We start from the raw sequence: 24,921 nt of genomic DNA, 5'->3' as shown, positions 1-24,921 counted from the left end.
TCAAGTACCCATAGTGTAGATGTCACATGAACGTCCACAGGGCGGTAAACAATAAGGGAAGTGCAATATAAGTAGGATGACCATATTTTTTAAAAAAAAAAAATAATAAAATAAAAGAGACGTCAAAATGTATACTATTTAATATAAAATTGTTTATTCACAAATACTTGTTTAAAATTTAAATAAATAAATACTGTGGAAATAACTACAGCGCAGAAGGATTAACTTGGCAGTGACGTCATCTCCCACCTTCACCTCTCCTTCCAGAAGTGAAGGCTCATTTGCTAGAGCGGATGACAAGATGACGTGCAAACCAATCGAAATCATTCCGAGAGGGGTGATGCATGCGTGCAAACCCCCACACAGCAACATTAGTCTAACAAACCGCAGCTACGAGCGAGGGATTGCAGGCTATTTTGTTTCTTTGTTAGGGAGGGTTTTTTTTTTCCTGGTTTTGTCATTGTTGTACAATGAGCAGTGGCGTAAAGAAAGGTAAGCCCTTGCACAGCGATGCAAGAGAAATAGTTTTATATGTGTATAAGTACTTTGATTGCAATGAAAACAAAACCACAGCTGTTCACATAACGTCCGTGGCGACAGTTGTCAGTGAAAGATCTGTGTGAAGAATTTTGAAGGAGAAAGACAAAAGTGCGAGGGGGAAACCATTTTGAACGCCGGGCAAAAACCGATCGAACGCCCAGCAACGTGTCACAAATCTGGATTATTTTGATGAAGTAGTCGTGCGCCGAACAATCCATGATTTATACACGAAAGGCATTTTTGTCACCGCACATAAACTGATGAAGGAACTGCAAGAAAATATTAATTTTAAGAGTTCGCGTTGGCCGTTGCGTATGATCATAAGAAAATTAGGATTCAGGTTTAAAAAGCATAGCGTAAGCAGCAGGAAGCTACTCCTTGAACGAAACAGCATCGTTGCGTTGCGGGCGGCGATCATTTTTGCGTGAAGAGCAAAGAGAGCAAACCGCCGGTCTTTCATTTACATGGATGAAAGTTTCGTGAACACACACCACACTGTCCCCAAAGTTTGGCTGGATTCCAAATATTGGGGGGGGGGGGTAAAAGTGCCAACAGGAAAAGGTTCCAGGTTTATTATTGTGCATGCCGGTGGTGAAAGTGGATTTGTGGAGGGGGCGAAGTTAGCGTTCCTTTCAAAAACAACTTCTTAGGACTATCATAGGGAGATGAACACTAACAATTTTATGTTGTGGTTCGAAGAACATCTTCTTCCCAATCTGCCCCCAAACTCTGTTATTGTGTGTGACAATGCTCCGTACCACAACAAGTTAGTGGAAAAAATCCCAACATCAAACAGCAGAAGGATGAAATGAAGTCGTGGCTGTCATCTCACAATATTCTGCATGCAGAAGGTTTGCTGAAAGCCGAATTATATGAAATAATTAAAATAAACAAACATAAAATAAACATCTAGCAGTGCTAACATAAAATTGAAAATTGGTAGTTGCACCGCGATCCTTACTGCTCGTACTCTTACTCGTGCCGTGGTTCTTTCATAGTAGTTGGCAACGCTGACATAGCAGGGAGTGACGTCACTGCCACGTTAATCCTTCCTGGCTGTAATATAATATGGTGATATGCACTCACTTCAATCAAGCAGTCATTTAGAATTAGAAGTCATTCATTGATATTTGACGATGACATTATAAAAGTTAATACACGTGTGATTAAAGTTCACCTTAATAATCAACATAGTTTTCAAACTTTGTAGTGAAAGAGCGTTTATGTCTACAAATTATTTATGTCAGAAAACACTCGTTTGTAGGGGTATTAGTTCCACGTACACAGATAGGAATCTTCAATATTTTAAGAAAATCGGAATATGGCACATTGTTGGCATTGAAATGTGAAATAATTTCTACCCAACAATGGCATTGTTCATAGTAATAGTATAGAAGGTGTATTGTTTTAGTACTTCTATGGTGATAATTCATTGTCACAAAATGGATATTTTGGCGTCCGGTTTTAAATTATAAAAAGTGCTAATAAATGGCCTTAATATGAGCTCACTGCAAACTTTAACAAAGGGGCCAAAGTAAAACAGACAATAATCACACACAGAACATATATTATAATATATATATATATATATATATATATATATATATATATTATTTTTGTTGTGAAGAAAATGGTGGAAGTCGTATTGACCTGATCCGTAACTTCGTAAATCATTCTGCAGGAGGTAATAATACATTTGGACCACCCTGTACACGCGAAAGGGGAGTAGGAAGAGAACAAGCGTCAAACAGCGCCAAAAGTCTTAGATCAGACTTTCGTTTGAAGGCGTTCAGTTGCATTATTAATTATCATTCTCCTTGCCGTGTTTATTATTTGTGATAGCCGTTAGGACTCTTAGCGTGTTTTGCCAGTGACCTTACTATGTGTGAAACTTCAATGTTGTTTTAGAAGCGGACGATTTTCACAGAATTTGCTTCCCCTTACGCATTCGACTTTCAGCCGTCACCCCCTTTTCCCCACTGGACTCGTCGGACTGTAATAAGCTTTCCAATACGGAAATACAGGGTGTCCCGTGTAATATCGACACATTTTCACAGTATGTAGATGACACCAAGGCGAAGATTAGACGCTACTGGCCCTAGAAAAGTAGCATTTTATCCAGTGTACATGAGATCTCGCAGTAAAGTTGCAGTTTTCACTAAAACATACTAGAAGGTAATGATGATGTTTTCTTCGGGATATCAGCCAGGTGATTTCCAGATAGGCTTCCAAGTATTCGAGAGCTCTCGTCACTCTCACCTATAGGGATTGAAGTGCAGTGATATGTCGAAGGATACCTGAAGATCAGGGTTAGGAGAACATTTCATCCAGTTAGGTCATAGATTTGACTTCACAGCAACTTAGATCATCAATAAGTCATTCAATTACCGGGACCCCATCATCAAAAAAGCCATCCACGGCTTCTCCCACACAAATACATAAAAAACTTATCTTTGACATATCTCTGCATTTCAATAAGAGTGACGTTAACTCTTGAAAGCTCGGAAGCCTATCCAGAAATCACCTGGTAGATATCCAGAGGAAACCCCTTCATCGTTCTCAACCAGGAGAGTTTCAAGAATTATTATTAGGGCTTAGCCGGTATCGGCCGATACGGGCGGTATCGGCATCGGTGAGTATCGGTTGATTTTCTTTTACTGATACCATCCAATACCAAAGATTTTCAGTGGCTAGAAAAGCGGGCAAGGCAATAGCTCGTCTCAACATTTGTCCTTTTTAAAAGTTCGTTCACCATCCTTGTGACAGACTGAAAGACCAGCACAGAAAGTTCCATAGATTTTCTAGAAACACTGGATAAAACCTCACCTTCCTGGAAAGCAGGTGGCAAGATCGAAGGCATGGGTAAAAGTGAAATCTGAACCCAAACGTGACATGAAGGCACGTAAATGATTAGTTAACGCTGAAGGAAATAACCATCCATTGCCAATTCTTGCTTGAAGCTCGTGGTGGTAAGATAGGTGAATGTTTTTAAACTACCTGCCATGCTAATGCCTGGTCAGGTAGTTGCGGATTCTTGGAAAGAGGGATGAAGATCACTGTGAAATTAGCTTTGTTTTATCTATGAACAAGCGGGAAGCGGAATCAGCAATTTGTTCTTGTCCTCCCTTCCGTGCCAGTCTTTTGTGTGACTGCAGATATCGGCCAATGAGGGCTATTTATTTCCGCCGAGATTAGATTGGGAACATAACATACGGCTTTCATTGATAGTACTAAGGAAGATTGAGTTTTTGTTTCAGGTCCACTTTATGCACAGATAGGCTAATCGGGACTGGACTTACATTTTAAAGTGGGACCCGAACCACTATGTGCCTCCACTGAGTATCGAGCCCGGAATCTGTTGATTACGGAGTTACCACTACACCATGGGGGAGGCCCCTCTAAAGATTTATGTACACCACGTCTTACAATAATGTACATAAAATATTTACTTTTCATCAAATAGAGGTACCATCATTCTTTTGTTATTCAATAAATATTCAATTCTTTTCTTCTTTGACATAAATTTCCTTGTCATGGCAGTTGTTTCTACACAAATTTTAGCGGTCTAACTAACCGTAAGCTAGATGATGACTGCTGTTTTATCTCCGATTTCATAGCGTCTTTTTACTATTTATGCAATAATAATATTTTTTAGTCAAGAAACAAAGAACAAAATAGGTTTTAAAGTTGTCTTTCCTCCGTTTCTTGGTCTGTGGTTACATACAACAATGCTCCATATCTACGCGTCAAAAAAATTAAGTATTAACTAATTAATTTACGTATTATTACGAATCGACCTAAAATTATATTAACGTATTAAATACAAACACTTTTTTTATTATATTTCTCACACACTTGGCTCGGACTGTCTCCCCAAATGTATTTCTAGATACTTGCCTAGTGATGTGACGAGTTAGTATGACTCTGTAATTAGCCTTTGTTATTTTATACTGGAATTATACAAGTATCGGTATCGGCAAATGGTGGTATCGACTCAGCTCTAATTATACTGAAAGGTTGGGAAAAAATCTCAAAAGTTCTGAAGTTTTCGTCTACGACTCCAATAAATGGCAAGTGATGGCAGTTCCATTGCTTTGGAAGGGGTCATCCAAATTGTGCGAGATTTTTATTTGTTTTTTTGTTATTTAGCGTCGCTTTTCTGCCACTTTTGGCTAATCGCGAAGATGAGGATGAGTGATGAAATAGATGAAGGGACACTCACAATTAACGCCCAGGCCCAGTGCGTATTCGATCCCGGAACCCCTGACGTGGTAGCACGCTGTGGTAACAACTTTGCCACGGAGATCACCTGCGCCAAGAATATTCCTAAAAAATAGCTTATCCAGAGAATATTACGATTTCGCGTAAGATATTTTGAAGTTTAGTTGACATCATTGTAATACTAATATTTGAAATATATTAATCCCATGCTCTATCGCAAATGGATCGGACTTGCAGGTGAACTAGACCGAGATGGAAACACTGCCACGGTGAAGTTCCGGGACACTGCCCTCCCCTTTCCCTCCAGGGAAGACTAATGGAACACCTCATCCTACCTGACTCCCTGGAGCGAACCTTATTCTATTACAAAGGAAGATCCTTTCTTGCACAACCATTGGCAAGCGGATCTCCAAAGGTGATTGAGCGTTAGTTGGATCTATGCGCCACTAACGACTCCCAACCCTCGCGGAAAATATTCCGAAGAGACGGAGGGGAATCCCCGCGAAAGATAGAATCTATAATAGGCTTATATCTTGCTTCACAGAACTCTCTTGTTTCCATTTTTCCCTTCTCGTTTATCGCTCTTTTTCTTTCTCTCCTCATTTATCTCTCTCTTTCCTTTCCTTCGTACATGTTCCTTTGTTCCTGGTTCATATCTTAAAGGAACGGAGAAGTTCCAATGGTATAATTATCTCGGAACGCAGGGTGTATTTCCAATCAAAGACGTGGGTGGAGAAGATAGGAAGATGGATCAGCTCACCTGTCTGTTGCTGGAGACGTATTCGATCGAGAAGGTACATTTCTCCGCGAGAGAAGACAAGATTTTTCTCTAAATGATATTAGAAAGTTTCGGTTCTCTGTAGAGAAATACTGAATATTTTGATTGCACCCGAGGGTGGCCGTGAGTCAAAAGTCACGATTGGATACTATTTATTTTAGTTTCATTTCTTGTTTTGGATATCGAAATTAAGGCACAAGCATTTTTTTCCACTTAACCATCTGTACTTTACATTTTATAAATTCATTATAATATCGAACAGTTTGAGAAATATATAAAAACAAAAGATAAGAAAAAATAGACAAAAATCACACACACACTGTAAGAAAAGTAAAACAAATACGCGTAAATCATGAACACACATAACGAAAATACTCGAATTACAGAAATGTCAGTGGGCAATGATCCTGCAAGTTTGAATGAACAAAGGTTTCATTTAATTGTATTTCCTTGATTTCAGTACTGGTCAGTTAACTCCAGAAGACAATTTCTTAATTTTGATTAAAATTGGCCACGAGATGGAGAGTTTCTTTTGTTATGTTGTGGTTATGTCTTTGTTATTTTACATTTTACATTGTTTTACTTACATGTATTTGCCGTAAGCAAAATTGATGTAATAAGTTGTCGTATAGGTTGGGAGATATATTTATTTTACTCATATACGTTGTGTGGTAATAAATTGTTTGTTTTCAGATAGAAGGCAGTCAGTCAATCCTAATACTATGGATAGGAGGTCCGTTCGAATGAGAGTTGCAAAGTATTCTTACATTTCACTCCTTAATGTATTTTGTCCAGTTCATTGAATTGTTTACCGCATTTTCTTTCACATTATTATTATTATTATTATTATCAGCATCCGCTCCATCCTGCAGAAGTCCGTTCACTTAGAACAATTTCTGATCCATGGTAGTACACATTTGATATGACGTCAAATTACTTTCCGGCTCGGTGTTCGAACGCTTTAAAAAGTTGACTTTCGATCTCGCTTTCGAAGTTCCCGTGTTCGAAGCCCGCTAGGGCAGTGGCGTGCGGTGACATTTTTCGTTGGGGAAGCAGATCCCGAAAATAATAAGAAAACCAAGAGATCAGTGCTTCTACATACACGATACGTTATACTGAAAAAAAAAATAGCACTCTACCTGATACTGTTTCCATAACGTCTCTAAGGGAAAGATGAATGTCCTTGCGCAGTTATTCATTTTTTTCGAATTTCAGTTGGTCTGTTGTCAAATGTATTTAATACAACAGACAATCGTGGATGATTGAAAACAATTTTCAAGATTTTCACACATTGCAATATTCACAAATCCATTTTGGCACCACGTAGTTCTTTCCGTAGTAAATAGTAAACAATGTCAACACTAAAGATTTTTAGCAAACACATAGAAATTCACCCGTCTGAAAAACACCTCGGAAAGCGCTTGAAAAAAGTATGACCGCGGCCAGCGAGTTTTACCAACTCTATTTGGCGGATGTGTCCATGGACGGACATGTTAGCTGTCTTAATAGACAGAACGCTCTGAAACGTTTATCTACACATAGAATATGTCATCTTTATATCAGCAATCATATTTTTGTATTTCTCCTGTGTTTTGAAACTATAACTCATTGGAAAACAGAATTTTCCTGCATATAACGTACCCTCCCATTGGATCCTTCAAGGTCGCCTGTTGATTTTTCGGGGTCTTGCTGGCGTCTGGCGTTGTGTATCGCAGATGTTTTGTCAACACGCTACAAGAGGGTGTTGATGGCCCCATATCGGAGAAGGACTAACCTTGGAGGCTTGCAGGTAGATTCTGTTGAGGCAACACAGAAGAAATAATAAACAACTAAAAGTTAAAGAAGTAATTTAATTTTCTAACAGAGTGGCAGCACTGCTGGCCTTGCTGTACCAAAGTAGACGCGCATGCTCTAGGGAATGGGTATTCTATGTTAGTGTCACTTCCTCAATTTCGTCTAATAGTCACTCATCCTCATCGTCGCGATTAGCCAAAAGTGGAAGGAAAATAATTTAAATACAATAACTTTTCTCGTGTCAATGATTCTCAAAGTCTAAACCCTCCCTGGACGACAACAAGGCCTACCCACCAAAAAAGGAAAAATAAATAAAAGCTATCTTTAGCCCAAATACTGATTTTTCTAGGTATGTTAAATATGACAACGCACCAAAATATATTCCCACTCCTTTCTATCTCCTCCGTAATTATTATTACGTTATTATGTTATTACTATATCTTTTTAATGTCAGACTCCAACAACGAAAGTACCATCTATTGCTTCAAGAACATTTTTCAGACATTGAAGCAACCACGTTGTTTCATAAGGTATCAACTATGTATAGGCTATATGTAAAGCAATGATTTCTTTTATGCTTACTTTATGCTGTTTATTGTGTTGCTGTAATTACAGGTAAACGACAAAAATACCTTGCCCTTGCGGGGACACAAATAGACCACCCTTAAAAAGTTTTTCTCACGTTGTACTGTCGTATTCACAGACCTCGAGTTACCAAACAGGAAACTGGAGCCTCTTGATATGGATAAACTTGAGACCAAAAAACTAAGCCTTCGGATAATACTAGCTTGAAAAAGGTACCATAAGTGTGTTGATATTAAGTGTTGATAGCTATAAAAAAAATATCATGACACATATGGAACATATTCAGTTTCCGTTTAACTATATTTATACTGTGTCGTCATGAATTCACTGCAGGTGATCTCACAGGGCACTTTTTGTTTTAGGAAATTTTCTTCTGATATAGTTTGGAAGGACAAGCCAATTTGCACAAAATGGCAATACTGGAGTGTCTGATTTTCAAAATTTCAACCAGAGAAGGACAATTCCATTCAATGTACCTTTACGTAGGAAACAATTGCATAAACTCTATCGCCCGACCCTGTGGCCGAGTGGTTAGCACATCGCGCTGCGACGCCAAGGGTCCTGGGTTCGAATCCCGGTCGGGCTTGGTTGTTTGTGAATGTCCATTCATCAATTTCATCATTTCATCACTCATCCCCATCTTCGCAAATTAGCCAAGAGGCACAAAACGCGAAGTAAAATAAACTAAATCAATCAATCAATCATAAACTCTATCACCACCCTCGGTTCCTTCGAGAAAACCAAACTCCCGTGAGGAAACGAGGCTGATGTGACCGCGCAGTGGAGCATGCTATAAATAGTCCTATGCGTCTCGAGAATGTTCATTGAAAAATACAGATGTTACAATTAAAACCAGCATGTTTCAAAGAAACCAGATGAAGTTATATATTAACTTGAGTTTTATTGCACGTATTGAAACCAAATTGAAAAATATAATAAGGTTAACAAAATCTTTTGGAACCATTCTATCGTTCCATTAATTCATCTAAGTTAAATTAAAGACACATACCAAATACCAATTAGACTTAACGAACTCTACCTTACATGAATAACGCTAGTGTACGTGCAGTGTATCAGATCGGCGTGCTACCCAGAACTCGAGTGCTTCAGCCTTCCTGGTAGCTCTTGAACACTCGAGCTCGTCTTGTGCAGCACCAATCAGATCACGCCTGACGTCATCTCTACTTCTTATATTTAACCCTAGAGTTCGTTAGTGTACACAACATCTTGAAAGACCCGTTTACATAACAAAGTGGTCTTAACTCTTTGAATCTTGCATGGAGTACCTGTGGCCTATATATATTCATCTTGGAGCAATGCACATTTTTTTGCCACAATTTAAAAACTTTTGCTTTTGCTGATAAACTGTGACAAACTATCCATGGTAAACTTCTGATAGAAACTGTCATATAACAGATGATATGCAGTGAAGAGAAAGCAATAAACATGTTTTAAGCACTACGTAACAGAAAATAAATATATTTAAATATTTGTCGATACTTTTGAAATAACATTGTAACCAAATTTAAAAGCATCAAGATTCTCGTTATAACTATTTACTATTGATAGAAATTTGTTAAAATGACTAACCTTCAATTAAATATCTGTACGCATCTTTTCCTATCTTCGACTGCAGTCTTCATGGCCTCCCTTGAATACCTCCATTATCCACATATTGAAGATGCGTTATTTGCCTGCAAGATATTAAATGTATGAGTCTTTACATTATCAATATTGCATGATGCTATTGATTAATTCATTATAAAACTTCACCGATAAAAAGGCTCTAGGTTAGATTAAGTACGAGGGTAAGTAAAAAATTAACTACACTTTTGCCACAACTTTTCTCAGGTTGGCCACACTGCCTTCAGCGCTTGTGTACTATACGGATGTACTTTTGCGGTCATGTGGCCGAGGTTTGATCTTAATCGCTCCATTTTTCTTTCTTTTGTTACAGATTAAAAATGGCCGCTCCACTGGCACTGTGCACCAGGGAAGATAAGCGACCAGTTATCCGAATTCTCTGGTCTGAAGATGTGTCAGGTGTTGAAATTAATCACATCCTTTCAGTACAATACAGGGACAGCGCTTTACCACTTAGAATTGTGTATAAGTTGATCGAGAGGTTTAAAAATGGCTGGATAAGCGTGAAACACGAAGCAGAAGTGATGAACCGATTGTCACCCATCATCCAAAGAGATTATTCTGACATCATCAGATGTACTGAAAGCCTGAAAAGAATTTCAGTCCCTGACACAACTTCAGACCAGAGACATCGGATCACTGATCGCTGTTCTTCCTTGGTGCACACTGCCAGTGGAGCGGCCATGTTTAATCTGTAACAAACGAAAGAAAAATTGAGCCATTAAGATCAAACCTCGGCCACATGAACACAAAAGTACAACCTTATAGCACACAAGTGCTGAAGGCAGTGTGGCCAACCTGAGAAAAGTTGTGACAAAAGTGTAGATATTTTTTTGACTACCCCTCGTACATTCCAGAAGGTAGAATCCTACTTTAAACTAAAGGCCAAGTACCAATTACCTTCTTTGTGCAAATTAAATATATTTAAAAATCGGCAATTTCTTACTATGTCATTTAAGAAAAGAACAAAGGAATGAATCTGTAAAGAATATACTTTTACCCAAGAACATTATTCCATCATCGAATAGTGTGTATTAATAACTAGTCATAAAACCTTGATTTTAAAATTTAACAATTATGTACATATACACGTGAAATATAATAATCAAATCTCAACGTTCTTAGTGTCTGTTTCTGTATAGGTCACAAAACAACTGGATAGTAACAAAACAATAGCAAACATAGTTGAACTTTCAATGTGTATTGCGTAATATAAAATCCAGCTCTTTAGCTCACTGTAGAATGTCGCAACTTTTTTTCTTCTTTCAAATTTCACTTTCATGCTCATTTCGTTATATACGTTGTTAGCACTTCAATAAATGAGTTTGCTTGCTCGTGGTGTGTTAATTTCCTCTATTTCCATACATTTGAAAAATTACGAATTCGAAATGTCATTAGCGTGCTGCTAATTCGCCATTTGCTCTTCTGTATGATCGTTTATTCGACTCATCTATTTATCGCCTCTGAATGAGTTTAGTACTTCGAAAACAATTAGACCTCAATGTATACCAACATTTCAAAATTAGATCTGAATTATTTCAAAATATTTTCATTGTTCTGCACCAAATATGGCACTATTTTGTCCAAATGCGTTTCCAAACTTAATCTATAATATTGGTAAGTAGAGAGTGTTTCAAAAGTCGCATAACTGAAATTTGAAAATATATATCATGAAAACCGTAAGAGATATTTACACCAGGTTTTCTGCATTATAAAGCCTCATCTATTGAATATTTATCTATGCTTAACATTATCACTTTATTCCATACAGAAAATTAGATAAATTAATAACTGGCTGATGGCAGCATTAACATTTTCCCAGAAATACACTTTTTAGTCAGAAAAAGATATAAGAAATTATCAAAGGGCCATAACTAGACGTCTGGTGACTGATGCCATGTCAATCTGTCATTTTGTCAAGTGCAGGATTTGATGGATTTATGGCTGCCGATTTTATGGAATTAAGTGAAAAAGTGCCATTTTTGCGACATATATCCGTAGCTGGCAACACTAGCAGGTCGCAATTTTATTAACAGACGCACGCAACATGTGCTTAAACATAATCATAATCATAATTTTTGCAAAGAAATTTGACTTTTTAATGTAAATTTCTATGCACTTGGCAACTCTGCCATTGCAACACAGCACAGGGAACTTGTTACAGAATGGTAAGGCTGATTCATAAATGCAGAGCAAAGATAATTCAGAGGAGCCAGAAGCCGCTTGCGATTCTATCAAGAGTCCAATTTCTCAATGGATGAGACTTTATAATGAAGAAAACCCAATGTAAATATCTTACGGTTTTCATGATATAATTTTTTCAAAATTTAGGTTTTGTGACTTTTGGAACACTCTGTATATATTACGTATTGTTTTAGCATTTTGTCTTGCTTAGTATGATAATGACTACAGTAACGATAAAGACGTGGAAGAAAATACAGAAAAAAAACGTGTTCTACAGTAGATTAGAACACTGAGCTTCTACGTTGAAAGTACCATGAGTTATCAATTCAGTTACTACACATATATCTATATCAGACCATTTTTGTCACACAGAGATAGTCATACAAATAATGAAACACAAAAATTATCGTTGTAATTTTAAACGTAATAAATACGAACAATTTCTGTATGCAGGGAAATATAGAAATATTAGTGGAAAATATTAATTTTGCATAGATGCATACAAACAGAAAGCTTGCCAGACATTTATGGAGAACTTAGAGAAGGGAAATTTATCCACGTTCACAGGGAATTAGTGGCGCGGAAGAGAGGTACAAAATTTCATTAGTCTTTCGGAGAACTTCGAACTATTGGGTTGATATTTTGCTTTTTATAACCTTCTATAGTACCATGCCATGAATGTGCATAGCTGTACGTGGAGGTGAGGACATGCACACATTCTCAACCTTGGTTATACTGGAGATGATATGATCAGCACCAAGCTCTGATCACCTTTATCCCACAAGGACACTTATTGACGTGAGGCTGGGTTAGCGCCAGAGCGCTTATCCAGAGAATATCAACGGAATAAATCCTACCTTAGTTCAACCTTCTCGGAACTCGAATTCGTGCACCACTCACCACACAATGTGATGTCAATAAACTGAAGTTACAACACAAGTGATAAACTTTTTCAACTGAACCTTAGCTATTATGCAGTTAATGGTATTCCAACCATTTAACGTGGAGTAACCCTTCTTCTACAAATTCGTTAATATCATAGTGAAAAATGTTTTGTGATAAACTTAATGCTTTTAAATGCATTATATAGTTATGTATCTGCAGATACCGAAAATAACTTTGTTCAAGTTAATTAGATGATGTGATCTCAATAAACGGCTCTCCAATATGGCCGAAATCGGCAATGTGTGGGCCCCCTAATTTTATGTCACAGCAAAATTAATAGATTTAATACATGTAAATTTCTTTTTGTGGGATTCTGAATGCATTTGTTCCTATCTACATTATGTATGCTTTCAAATTACGCAATGGATACCGACGTGTGTGGACATTTTATGAATCTTTAATATCTTTTGGGAAACGTAAACTTTGCCGCGAAATCATTGTCACCCATGATCGGAATACATAATGTCCTTATTAATGGACACTCGTTTTATTCGCCACAACAATCACTGAACATGTGGTTGAACAGAGCAAAACATATTTATCTGTGCCTGTAAATATAATTAGGATGGTAATGAAATACATGAATACAGATGTGTTATTAACTAATATTACTTGATGAGGAAAAAGAGTAATAATAATAAAAAATACTGTAAAAGTTTATGCAGATGGTGCAATTTGCGGTCATTTTGAGAGCTGCTAGTTATAACAAAATTTCCGTAACGTTATCGTTAATGTGAAATGTTTTGAGCTTAAACTAACGTCAGCCGGACATAACAAATGAGACAAAACAAACTTGTCGTGTGGAAAGCGACCAGTTTTTGCATGTATCACGGTTTGCATGAAAGCCTAAATTAATTTCTCCATAAATGTTTCGCATCGTACATATTTCTGAATAAAATTATTACTCTCGCGATCGTTTAATGCAAATATGTAATGACAGTGAAATCAAAGCAATGTTTTCTGAACAGCAAGCATTATTTTCATTCATCGATTTCAGTCCTGGAAATTAAAGAAATGTTACATATTGTCTCCGTATATAATTGTAAAACACATTCCGATGTCATTTCAATGTATTTATATAGTTTTTGTTTACTTATTCGTTTATATTTCTCTATTTTTACGTCGATATGTTAGTTATGATCATGAATGAGGATTAGATGAAATTGTTGAAGGGTTGAACTCAAATAACTCGGGTACTTCTAAACTCAGATTCAGAAGCTGCGATTAGATCACGAGAGTAATTCATCATTAAAATTCCTTCAAAAATATTTAGTAGACATTAACTTACAATATAAGTTGTAGAACAGGCCGATTGCACACATTTTAGAGTAAACACTGTGCGTAGAGTATTATTCAATAATTCCTTCCATGTTGATACAGTCCCTATCAAAAGTTTAAGACCACCAACTTTTTTCATATAAATGAATCCTGACCGAACTTTTTTAGATACAAATATGGAGTGAAATTGTATGGAAGTATTATAGTGTGTGAGGCATATATTGCCGAAAAAATATTGGTATGCGTCTTTTAGTTTGACACGGTCGTGCCAGGTTCAACTATAGGATATTAATAACCATAAGAATAGATTTATCTCAATACAAATTGAGAATGAGTAACATGAGACTGTATATCGGTATACACGTGATACCTCCCAGGGCACGGGAAAACATTAAGATTTCAGCAAATAGACAGAAAAACACAAAACTTACGCTTTAACATATGAATTCACAATCTATTTTTCTTGATTCAGCAATTTAAAAAGAACTAAAGTTGTACATCATAACGAACTCACAAATAAAAATCACAGTAACAGTACAATCTTTCTGTCATGCACTTCCATTAATCTCGTTACTTCCATCCAAGATTCATATCTATAGGCGGGATGATGTACTTCAGCAGACTGTTCATATGTCCGGGAAGGACATGTCAATCGCCCCTCCATTGAGAAACAAAATCGACGACGACTCGTGGAAGCACTCACAGTCTAGGAGATTTTGGATTCAACCTTCTAAAAGTATATTCCTCATGTCTGGAGAACAATTAAAAATCTTCAGATTGTCGAAATTCACCTTGCACACTTCCTTGCGAGTTTTTGTGTCCAATAACACTGCCGTGTTGAATTTCACTTGGGTAGCTATGAACGGTCCTGTCCACAAATAAAACAACTTGGAAATGGTTCGGTTAACAGCTGAACTTGGACGATGACTTCTTAGCAGCACCAGGTCATCCTCCTTCAACTGCAAAGCATGGCACTTCTGCTTCAGTTTCCGCCTCTGCACAGCATATCGTTCCCTTAACTGCACTTGAACAACCTTACTCTGCCAGCCTTTCTCACCATCTTAGGATTCGGGCTGGAAATTTAGTACAATCTTGGATAGAACTTCACGTACATAAACAATTTGTAATTGTTATCAACCAATGAGGCAATGTTGAAGAGCATTTTGAACAATATCAGGTAGACACACTGGCAATACACGTGAAGAAAACGTAAGAATTTCTGCAACTCAACTGGATAAAATCTTTGAATCACTGGAACGTCACTGGACAGATGAATGTCACAAACTAAGCCCTTTTCCGTGCCAGACCTCTCTGAAAACACCTTACTATGTGCAATAAATATCTCGAACAATTCGGCTCTTTGTTCCTTAGCCAATAATTCACTGGAGTCAATCTTCTCCCTTATATCCTCTAGAGGTGTAGCCCATTTATCGTAGCTAGCTTCAATCCTCCGGACGCTCATCTGCTTATCAACGGAATCATCATAATCTAGCTTTTGCTCAATTGGCTCTCCATCCACCATTAGATACAACTTTTTATGCTTGAGATTGATCTCTGCTTCATATTTCTGCAGGAACGAATAACCCAATAATAAGTCTGAAGGCAAATCCTTCACAACAAAAATTTCTAAAGGTATGGTGCTCTCAGCAATTTCCAGCACGATTCCGCGCTTTCCCACAACTCGAGTTCAACTTTTTAAAGCGAAATCAATAAGTCGCACCTCTGGAGTAGCTTGTAACATAGCCCCTGGCAAATTTTGCTTTATTTTCTTCCAAATCTCTAGACTCAGAACAGATATTTCAGCTGCAGTGTCCACTATACAAGTTATATCAACATTTGCTACACGTGCCTTGAACTCAGGCGCTCTTCCAAAGTTTTTAGACTGACTAGCCTGACACAAATTGTAAAGAAACTCACTCTCTTCATGATTAATAAGAAACACTAGCTTCAGTTCATTATTTACAGACTGGGAAATATTTTCTGCAGGCCCCAGTTCTATTCGAGACCGCCCGACATCAGAAGGGGACGTTTCTATGCCAGGCATGGGGTAAAATCCCGCACCTGGTCGAGATTTGCTCCATTCTCCCAGCAAAAATTTCTGGTCAGCTCGACGCTCTTTTGCTGCTCGTTACTAGGGTACGACACTGCAGCATCTATTTGTAACCCGCCGCTTGCAATCGTGGAGAGCTACGACCTTCCCTCAAAGGTTCACTGTGCTCCGGTGAAGATAAACGGTTCTCATTTCGTGGTCTCTCACAAGGTTCGTATCTGGGAGCAGCATACTCACGTCTCTGCCTATTTTGGCTTTGTTGACGATAACGATTGCCGTTTCTATATGGACCTGCAGAGCAATTTTCACGGTAATTATTCTGCCTCTGGACCATACGAACCCTCGGGTTTCTGTTTACCGAGTTGCATGGAATATCTCGGTTGTTCTGGTAAGTAGGATTCTCCTTCCTCCACGCAGTTCGCCAAGCATCCTGCTCTGCCGCTTGATCGTATCTCTTAACAAAATCTGCAAGCAAATCAACAGTTACGGGAGCGTGGGCCATACACATTGCTTCACTCTATAAGGCAATTGGCCGATTATGAGGTTTACCACCTCCTGCTCTGTGTAGTGGCTACTCAGGTTTCTGTAAGCAGAGTTTACAGACCAAACATATTCTTCCAAACTATTGTCATTGTTTTTGTTGTACCGTTTGGCCCTAACAGATGCCAACTCCCTTTCTTTTGCCTCTGAAGACGCAAGACGCCTCTTAAACGCCCTACGGAAATCTGAATATGTGTGGAAATCATTCTTATGAGATTAGAACCAATGATAAGCCATGCCCTTTAGCAAACGAGGAATAATCTCCAGCCTGTATCTATGCGGAATCTGAAGGATCTCAAGGTTGGTATTTAATTCTTTGAGATAAATCTCAGCCGAAGTGGCTATAATATTTCCGTCGAATTTCCGCATGGAATTCAGGTCAGCCATCCGGGGAGTCATCCCACCACGCGTAGCATTGGTTCGAGATTTTCTTTCTTTTCTCTTTTCCGATAAAGTCGACTCGCTGCCTGAAGAACTGGAAACGATCTCTCTGTGGCGTCTTTTCTTTACATGTGTACGGTTTCGTTGCCCCGAAGAGACCTCAGAACGACTAGGAGACAGTAACCTTCGAAAAGGCGCGCCCAGCTGGTCCACTCGCGGTAACTCTGGTTCACCGGAGAGTGTCAACTTGCTTAAAGTGGTTGAAATTTGGCCCACTTCGTCACAAAGATTACGCATGTCTAAAGAAAGCTTCCCTTGTTTGGATTCCATATCATTTTTCCACTCTTCAGCATTCTCTCTAGGACCCTCCGTGCTGCTTTTAAGGTTTTCTGCCACCGTCTCTACAACTCGCAAATTCAAGTTCTCTCTCAGCTGATATGCCATACTGGTCACCTGGTTGTCCAACTCTCTGGACATTTCTTCCCTGAAACCGCTCTGCGTTTCAGTGATTTCCTTTCGGAAGTCCTCCTTGGTCTGCTCAGCTTCTTCCCTCAACAGAACAACTGTTTCATGGAGTTTAGATTCCAGCTGTTGAGAATGTGACTGACATGCTTGACGTAAGCTCATCATCTCAATTTCAAGGCTTTCGTTCAATTTCTGCTGTCCCTCAGACATTTGCAGAGTCAGTTGTTCGATCCTCCGTCCCATCTCTGAATTGGACGCAGCGAGTTGTGAACAACTATGGGACATTTTCTCCTCCATCCTTGCTTCTAGCCGGTACTCAAGAGTTCTACTACTTTCTTCTAGTTTTAGTTGTAAACTGTGCTCCAATATATTCATATTTTCCTGGAGTTTATCCTCTAACCTCCTAGAGTTCTCGTGTAACTTAGCCTCCAAGCTATCAGAATGTTCCCGCATTCTAGATTCTAGATTATTAGCATTTTCCGTAATCCTTTCCTGGATTCTAAGTTCTAGATTACTAGAATTTTCGGTAATCCTTTCCTGGATTCTAGTTTCCAGGTTACTGGAATTTGCCTCCAACATTCGCCGCAATGACGCGAGCAAATCAGCAGTAACAGGAACAACAGGAACTGCAAGTTTTTCTTTGCATGCGAGACATGTTAATTTACCAGCAGAATTACTTTCCTTTGGTGAATTTAGCTTAGCACAATTCAAATGAAAAGTATTGTGACACTCAGTGCAAACAAACTTATTATCAAGCCTTGATGTAGTCTCACAGCAAATGACATGAACTGTGCTTTCATCAACACATGAAGCTTTGCTTCCACTTCTTAATATTTTATTTTCCATTGTTGCGCATCAAAAGTTCTGAGTCAATTGCAAATCTGAAACACTTTACCAAAGATTAACGTAGCTAATACACAATGTGTTCTGGCCCCCTGTGCGCCAAATTATTGACACGGTCGTGCCACGTTCAACTATAGGATATTAATAACCATAAGAATAGATTTATCTCAATACAAATTGAGAATGAGTAACATGAGACTGTATATCGGTATACACGTGATACCTCCCAGGGCACGGGAAAACATTAAGATTTGCAGCAAATAAACAGAAAAACACAGAACTTACGCTTTAACATATGAATTCACAATCTATTTATCTTGATTCAGCAATTTAAAAAGAACTAAAGTTGTACATCATAACGAACTCACAAATAAAAATCACAGTAACAGTACAATCTTTCTGTCATGCACTTCCATTAATCTCGTAACTTCCATCCAAGATTCATATCTATCAGGCGGGATGATGTACTTCAGCAGACTGTTCATATGTCCGGGAAGGACATGTGAAGTTCTTGAGATACGAAAGTGGAAAATCAAATTTCTTAACTGAAAAATCCAGCATTTTGAAGTACAGATGAATGTGTATAGACGTAACCGACATCGTTATGACAGTGCTGATTTTTTCCCAGTATTGTGGAACATGAAGGAAGGTTTTGGCGCAAAAAGAAAATAAAAAAAATCTCGTGTTTTATATTTATTTTTTTCTAAACTTCGCAAAATAAAAAAAAAATACAGCGAAAACTGGGAGGTTTTCAAATAACAATATCTTTCTCAGCAACTGCGCTGGAGTGAACAAATTTTATCAGTCATTAGTTGAAATGTGTGTCAATAGATGGCGCAGAAAGACAGACATATCTCGAGTAGCAGCATTGTGCAAGTCCAAATCTGCTTTCGTTACGCTTGATAATAAACAGGCTGTTTGAATCGCAAGCTACGTGATAATGGGGGGAAAAAATCTGTGCCCGTGAAATGGCAAATAATTGGTATGTACAGATGCAATAGGTCTTCTAGATAAATTGAATGTGAATGAATTGAATGTGAGTAACACCTGCGTGATAATAAACAAATTCAAGCAGCAAGGTACAGTGGTTGATAAACCACGCTGCGGCCACCCGAGGGTAACGTCTATATACGCGAGTACTGGATTATCGCGAGAATTGCCACAATACCTTTGGTCTTCGTGTAGCCAGCCAAGGAATGTCCAGGAACTTCGTGAACAGATCTCCCAAGTATGGAATGACATTACGCCCCAAGAATGCAAGAAATTGGTCCGCAGCATGAGAAAACGTGTGCAAATTTGCTTGAAACTTAAAGGTGGACCTATTGACTATTAAAATTCCACACTTCATTAATCTAATTTCCGGAGAAATGTTTGTTTCCAAGTATATTTTAATGATTTTACAAATTGTAGGCTACCTTTAGCTCCATCTATTAGTCATAAGTGCATTAATATGTCCTTACAATTTCTTGATCTTGATATACCTTTCAATAACATTACATAATAATTCCAATTTTGTATTAAAGTGTATATCATGAAAAGCACTCGCATATGTACTTTTTTCTGTTTGTCTGAAAAACAAATGACAAGGTGGTCTTAAACTTTTGGTAGGAACTGTATTTCTCGTTGTCATGGTGATCAAACAACAGACTACTTCCGTACTTTCGATTTTTCCACCAAAGTCCTTGGGTTCGAATCCCGGCCTGGGTATGGGTGTTCTTTTTTAATGTACCTTCATCAATTTACCACTCATCCTCATTATTGCGATTAGCCAAAAGTAGCAGGAAAGCGACGTAAAATAACAAAAGTAATACTTACAAGTACTTTAAAGAGCACGGAGTAAAGCTACCCAGTGCTCATTGTAACGTGCCACGTAGGCATATGGGGGGATGTAGAGGTAAGGCCCCACACGTTCACGATCTCTTCCCTTTGCGGATGTGATGTGATCATCATCACGCTTGGGCAGCCTTTAACCTTTAGGGTTGCTTCAAGGTACTAATTCATTAATTGCTGAGTGAACCCCTGTGTCACTTTATGCAGGGACAAGGTAGTGCAATTCCGAATCTTAGATTACCCAGCCCGGAAATCGAACCCGTGTCTTCCTCGTAGCAGTCAGACACCTTACCGTATAGACCATCGCGGATACACTTGTTAGTATGTGCAGATAAAGTAATAGCACACTGTGGTGTATTCCAGCGCCACTCCGCTACCGACAAGGTGTTTAATTGTCTACAAAAACATACATAATATATATGGTGTCCACAAATTATATTTACAACTTCAAATCTAAATAACTAAATAATGGAACGAGGTATCTCAGTTATGTTGCCTTAATGTAAAAGAGATACTCTCAAAGTTTTGTTTACTGTTTTTCCAGGTACATTGAGTAAGTAGGGAAGATGTGAGGTCACATTTCCACAAAATTACTACTCCATAGGAGAAGGCACAGTGTGTTTCCTTTTCTCATAAATGATTGAATAGGCATAACTTTCGAATTTGTGGGGTCTGAAAAGCCTCACGAGGTTAGAGAAATCGACCGGCAAAGCCCAAAGGTTCATGTGTGGTGTGGTCTTGTGCACAATCAAATCATTGGCCTCTTTTTGATATCCAACAAGGGGCACACATAGAGATGCATTTTGGTGGTAAAAGAAACTTTGAGAGTTTAAATGAAGGAAACAGAACGGAGATACCTCGTTCCATTATTTAGTTATTTAGATTTGAAGTTGTAAAGATAATTTGTGGACACCCTGTATATTGAAATAGCCAGTTGATGCATCACTTTTAAACAGCTACCCCTCGATATATGGTTATTCACTGCCTACGCACGAAAAGTGAATTATCTCTACACCTTTCATGGACTCTGCTGCAGATATTCCTTCAGCATTACTAGATATCCGAGTATGATCAAGATGCAAGCGAAGATATCTCCTCAGTAAATACTGCGTCTTATGCTTACTCCATTTTCCCTGCTTTTTGCGAGAGGTCGCCAATGTAACCATAATATTATAAGACATCTATCACATTGTTCTGTGGAGGGGGACGGGCGACGAAAACCAGCGCCTATCACATCTCATCAGCCCCATCTTTGTTTTCCAGGGACAGGGCTTAGTCTCCAGGAATTCCGAATTCTTCTTGGATAACCAGCTTAAAACTTGGTGACACTCTGAAAGAAAGCGGGAAAAGCATCACGAAAATCCTTTCAGCGAAAACTTTAGCATAAGTTTTTTTATTTTGGTCTTAATATGCATCCTTCTTTAGTGACTAGAGCTTCTAGATTTCTAATGTGTTCTGGGATAGGCATTTGACGAAGGACACTGACTCTTTGTTTTTTCTTTACGTGATCCTACAGACTGAACATGAATTGTCTCTCATCTTCAAGACTTTTTTAGAATTTCTTTTTCATTAAAACTGAGAAATAATCGTCACTACTTCAATATATTATGTCTTGAAATAGAGCAAAATTGAGCGTTAGATAATATAACAAAGTAGGAAAAGAAAGACGGAGAGAAGAGGAGACAGTGAGAGAATTGGAGATAAAGAGGAGAAACAGAAAGTGAAGGAAATTGATTGATTAATTTTGATAATTTTTCTTCGCTTTTCTGCCATTTTTGGCTAATCGCGAAGATTAAAATAAATGATGATATGATGAAATTCATGAAAAGGCACTCACAGGCCTGATTTCAACATGGAACCCCTGCTCTATTAGACCGCTGTGCTAACCACACCACCACGGAGGTCAGCAAAAGGAGAAAAATAGAAATTGAATTGATAGAAAGAGGTAAAAGTGTATGAAGAGGAGAAGGGGAAAAGAGAGAAAGAATGAGATGGAGAAAGAAAAGGATAAATATGGAAAGAGGAGAAAGAGATAAAGGAAAATAGAATGAAAAGACAAATAGAAAGAAAGAGAAAATGAAGAAAGACAAATGGAGAGGGTAGGAAGAAATATGTAGAGAAGAAGAAAGGATCAACGAAAAAGGGAAAATTGGAGACAAAAAGTGCAAGAGAAGAGAGAGATTATGAGATGGAGGTAAATGGAGATAGAGAAGGAGAGAGACAGAGAAATTGCGAGACAGAAAAATATGAAATCGTATATATTTAATGCGGTACCACATCTGGTGCTTCAGACACTAATAGCACAGTATTTCATAGCGTCAGCCCAGATTATACGGATGAAATAACGTAAACGCATTACATTCTATTTCTGGTACCATAACCTACCGGATTACCCTGATATGGGCTGCTTCAGTTCATGAATTCCTTGCTATGATAGCAAAGTCGGGGAAATGCTAATTTAATACTTCGCCCCAAACAACGAGAAATAAGGGATATGTCCATAACTTAAGATCTGAGCTGTAAATTCACCTCAGAAATCTCCCGTATAATATCCCTGCTCTGGAAATCATAGTCACTTCAGCCTAGCACTGTTGATTTTCTTTTGTTGTCGGATTTTTGCACATGCATGTTGAAAACTGCTATGGGATTATACACTGGCTGACAAAAAAAGTTAAGCACCCAGAAGGAATTTTTGGACGTGAATGAAACTACATATGCTGAAAGTCCATGTACCTTTATTGAACTGATTACAATATAGGATGCAAGAGTCAAGGCCGTTGGCAGTTACAGGTGGAATGGTGGCGCCAGGTCAGTAGGGTGTCGCACCCCCTCTGGCCGCAATGCATGCCATTATGCGGTTCGGAATAGTGTCAAACAGCCTTTGGATCCTCTCCTGAAGCACGTTCGTCCACAGGTGTTGCAGCTGTCCCTCCAGATCCCGCAGGTTGGCACTAGGACGGAGTCCCCGTCCAATGTCATCCCACACATGTTTAATGATGGAGAGGTCCGGGGATCATGCTGGCCATGGGAGGACCTCAACATGCTCTAGGCAGTCCATAGACACATGGGCTGTGTGTGGGACTGCATTATCTTGTTGGAACACTGACCCAGGGTGCTGTGACATAAGGGGTAGGACGTGTTGACGCAGAATGTCTGTGACGTATCGCTGTGCCGTCAAAGTCTGCCGAAGCACTATTAGAGGTAACCTGAACGCATATGCAATGGCTCCGCACACCATGATGCCAGGGGTCACACCTGTGTGTCTCTCCACAATGTAGGCAGGATGTGCCCTCTGCCCTCGATGCCGCCACACCCGCACACGATGGTCATCGGAGGTCATGGAGAAGCGGGACTCATCACTGAACATGATGCGACGCCATTCGTCCTCTGTCCATGCCTCCCGAGCACGGCACCAAAAAAACTGCAGGCGTCGGTGTTGTGGTGTCAACGGCAACCGGCGCATGGGGCGGTAGGACCTGAATCCGGCGGATGCTAGTCGACAAGACACTGTGCGGGAACTCACAGGATGTTGTAGAGTGTCCAGTACATGTTCTCGGATGACGGGTGCCGAAGTTGTGGGATCCCGCACTGCTTGGAGCTCCATACGACGGTCCTCCCTCGGGATGGTGTTTCTTGGTCGACCTTAACCTGCACGACGTGCATGGGTGCCCTAATGTACCCATTGATTCCAACATAGGGCCACTGTGACATCTGAATGGCCCACATTCCTGGCAATTGCCCGATACGACCAACGCGCCTCATGCAGTCCCACAATGCGGCCTCTGTCAAATGCTGTCAATTGCTGGATCGGCTGTGTAACGTGTCTGCGATGCATCGCCGGTGCTTCGTTTTCCTCTCTGAACTTCGTGCTGCACTGTCTGACTCACAGCAGGTGACTGGTCCCACCTTATCAGCAACAAGAGGTGACGTCACAAATGCCCTCTGGTGGGCGTTCTACACATTACAGATCCTTGTACATCTAATCATTTACTCACACATCAATGGTATGCATGTATACCGAAATGGGGTAATCTTCAACCACTCCTTCTGGGTGCTTCACTTTTTTTGTCAGCCAGTGTAAATTATAGATACTCGAGTTTGGACTTCCATTAAAAATTAACCAGTAGACCTAAATAAAAAAGGAGTTACATCAAAATTTAGCTTCTTCAGTTTTGCGTTAATCTACGCTAACCAAATTTTTCGAGTTGCATTGTCATTGTCAATTCACATTGCGAAACAGATTTTATACAGATTTTTATTCAGCGGAGTAAAGTTGTACGTGGAACGTGGCAACACCGCGCACACCGCACAAGCGTTGACTCGCAGCTCGAACCCGTAGTTTTCACGGTTTAACGGACATCGCAGTGTGCTGTGTTGCCACGTTTCGCATACAGGTTTACTACGTTGGATAAAATCTGTTCCGCCAAAGAACCGGCCCTTTTTGTTCTCACGACGATAAAAAAAATAAAGTCTACTCGAAGAAAATTTGGTTAGCATGGCTAAATTTTGATGTAACTCTTTTTTTATTTAGGTCTACTGGTTAATTCTTAATTGGGGTCCAAACTCGAGTATCTACAATTTATAATCCGACAGTAGTTGCTCTCAGGTCTGGGTGCATCAACGGTTGTGGCGTAATCTTCCTTCTTGCATTTCAAAGCTTATTTGAAGTTTAAAACTTTGAATAGAAGCCGTTGAGGCTGCGTGGATTCGTATAACTCTTCCAACGCTTTCTCAAAATTTAATCATTTACACTTCAAAGCAATCAACCTGTATGTTTCAATTGAATTAAACTCATTTTGACGCTAAACTCATTTTGATCCGCGTGATTCTACACTTGAATCGA

The 24,921-nt window shown here is 39.1% G+C and overlaps 1 protein-coding gene across 1 annotated transcript in view; it reads right to left on the bottom strand.

Annotated features, from left to right (window-relative positions):
- Positions 1–24,921, bottom strand: part of LOC145986427 (5-hydroxytryptamine receptor-like) — a 699,817-nt gene that overhangs the window by 306,581 nt on the left and 368,315 nt on the right. Inside the window, exon 3 of the mRNA XM_083120442.1 lies at positions 9,509–9,612. The gene's annotated coding sequence lies outside the window, so the exon portion shown is untranslated. The remainder of the gene's footprint in view (positions 1–9,508; positions 9,613–24,921) is intronic.

This window comes from Lepisma saccharinum, chromosome 4 (genome assembly GCF_977018435.1).
Source record: "Lepisma saccharinum chromosome 4, izLepSacc3.1, whole genome shotgun sequence".
Taxonomy (NCBI): domain Eukaryota; kingdom Metazoa; phylum Arthropoda; class Insecta; order Zygentoma; family Lepismatidae; genus Lepisma; species Lepisma saccharinum.
This window is presented reverse-complemented; position numbering and strand designations above follow the sequence as displayed.